The sequence below is a fragment of the Agelaius tricolor genome, unplaced genomic scaffold, assembly GCF_023055355.1.
Source record: "Agelaius tricolor isolate 1412-34295 unplaced genomic scaffold, bAgeTri1.0.p SCAF_158, whole genome shotgun sequence".
NCBI lineage: Eukaryota > Metazoa > Chordata > Aves > Passeriformes > Icteridae > Agelaius > Agelaius tricolor.
This window is the reverse complement of record NW_027269418.1, coordinates 14838-17429: the sequence shown is the minus strand read 5'-3', so window position 1 is coordinate 17429 and position 2592 is coordinate 14838. Positions and strand designations below refer to the sequence as shown.

Genomic DNA, 2592 nt, shown 5'->3' with positions numbered 1-2592 from the left:
CCCTGCCCTGCTGCCCAGAGCCCCGAGCTGGGGCTGCTGCTCTGCAGAGCACGGGGGCTGTGCTGCCCGGGGCCCTGGGCTGCCTCTGCTGGGCTCTGCTGCTCAGCCTGGGACACAGAGGCAGCTGAGGGTGCTCCTGCCCTGACCCCCTCCCACACGGGCTCTGCGGGGCCATGGAGGGGCTCAGAGGTGCCTGCCTTGTTCCAGGGCTGCCAGAGGGGCTCGGGGCTGCCCTGGATCCTCCTGGGGGAGATCCCTGAGGGGCAGAGGAGTCAGTGCCCAGACTCCTTTCCCTGTGCCTGCTGTGCCCCTGGGCTGCAGAGCTCTCCTGGCTCACAGCAGACATTCAGGCCTTGATCTCAGGGTGACCCCACCCTGGCCAGTGCCCAGTGAGCTCCACTCCCTGCTGGTCCCTGGCACACTCTGTCCCTGCAGGTCCCCTGTGCTCTCCTGCAGCTCCCAAGGCCCTCCAGACAAACATTCCCCTGCCATCATCCCTGGCACAAGCGGCAGAGCCCCAGGAAGGTTCAGCACAGACCATTCAGCATCTGATGGGCACTGGCCAGCAACCAGCAAAACCTGACCCAGACCTGAGTCCCCTGAAGGCCCCAGTGAGACCCTGATCTCATCCCACTGAGCCCTGGGAGAGCAAGGAACACAAGGAGCCTCTTGAGAGTCCTGAGAGTGACTCTGGAGGGGAGCAAAGCCTCCCTGCCCTGCCCTCAGGAGATGCCCTTTGCTGATGGAGCTGCTGTGCTGGAGCCCAGCTGTGTCCCAGCAGTGCCCATGGCCTGTCCCTGCCTGAGGTCACAGCAGGGACACGCAGCAGGACAGGGACCAAGCTGCCAGAGCACTCTGGCCTTGCACCCACAGCAGGGCTGGGGAGGGGAGTGTGGAGCTGGGGGGAGCAGATGTGCAAAGAGGCAGGGCCATTGTCCCTGGCCGTGCTGCTGTGCTGGGAGCCCCTTCCCTCAGCCTCTGCTCACAGGCACTGCCCCTGCAGAGCCAGAGAAGGGCTGAGGAAATGCCTTGGACACACAAGGCAGGGCAGACAGTGGATTTTATTCAAATTCACAGGGATCAAGCCTCCTTAAAGTCTTGGTGTTTCAAAAAAAAAGTAGATGTAGAAATGCTCAGTGGAGTATTACAGCATTTTATAAAAAACATTATAACACGGAAAAATAATAAGAAAAAGTCCCAATGAAAAAATGGACAAATAGGAAAAAATGGCCGAGAGATTGTAAAGAATTACATTCTGAAGGTTCTGAAGCAGAAAAGAGAGAGTTTATTGTTTCTGAAAAGATACAGTCATCATTTTTCTCAGGGTATCCTTGAGCTCCTGGTTCCTCAGGCTGTAGATGAGGGGGTTCAGGGCTGGAGACACCACCGAGTACAGAACTGACAGGGCCAGATCCAGGGATGGGGAGGACATGGAGGGGGGCTTCAGGTGAGCAAATGTGGCAGTGCTGATGAACAGGGATAGCACAGCCAGGTGAGGGAGGCAGGTGGAAAAGGCTTTGTGCTGTCCCTGCTCAGAGGAGATCCTCAGCACAGCCCTGAAGATCTGCACATAGGAGAAAACAATGAACACAAAACAACCCAAAAAAAGAAAAGCACTAAAAGCAAGAAGCCCAAATTCCCTCAGGTATGTGTCTGATCAGGAGAGCTTGAGGATCTGTGGGATTTCACAGAAGAACTGGCCCAGGGCATTGCCATGGCACAGGGGCAGGGAAAATGTATTGGCCGTGTGCAGCAGTGAATAGAGAAAGGCACTGGCCCAGGCAGCTGCTGCCATGTGGGCACAAGCTCTGCTGCCCAGGAGGGTCCCGTAGTGCAGGGGTTTGCAGATGGACACGTAGCGGTCATAGCACATCACGGTCAGGAGGGAAAACTCTGCTGAAACAAAAAAAGCAAAGAAAAAGAGCTGTGCAGCACATCCAGTGTAGGAGATGTTGCTGGTGTCCCAGAGGGAATTGTGCATGGCTTTGGGGACAGTGGTGCAGATGGAGCCCAGGTCAGCGAGGGCCAGGTTGAGCAGGAAGAAGAACATGGGCGTGTGCAGGTGGTGGCCGCAGGCTACGGCGCTGATGATGAGGCCGTTGCCCAGGAGGGCAGCCAGGGAGATGCCCAGCAAGAGGCAGAAGTGCAGGAGCTGCAGCTGCCGCGTGTCTGGCAATGCCAGCAGGAGGAAGTGCCTGATGGAGCTGCTGTTGGACATTTGCTGGGGCTGCACATTGGCACCTTTCATGGAGAAAGGACAGTGAAGAGTTAGAGGAGATTCCTGTAACCAAAATCAAAGCCTTTTCCCATACACCCTGCCCTGGAACACACATAGACACACTTCTGTGTTCAAGAGTTCTGGTGTTTTCTTTATAACCTCCCCCATACCTCTGCTGGTGTTCTTGGTTATCAGAAACCCTCAGGATTTCCACTGCCCTCAGGGAAAACAGAGCACGTTCTGAGTGGCAAAGTGATGAGCAGAGAGTGAGGGAAGATAATCTGTCATTCTGACCTGTTCAGAATTTCTCTGGGTTTAAACTTTCTAAGTTGGAGGGTGATCACCCCCACCATGTTTCCCTTTAAAATTCCCCA

General features: G+C 55.7%; 1 pseudogene; it reads right to left on the bottom strand.

Moving 5' to 3' along the window:
• Positions 1-844: 844 nt before the first annotated feature.
• LOC139586970 (olfactory receptor 14J1-like) lies at positions 845-2248 on the bottom strand (annotated as a pseudogene).
• Between the last annotated feature and the right edge of the window lie 344 nt (positions 2249-2592).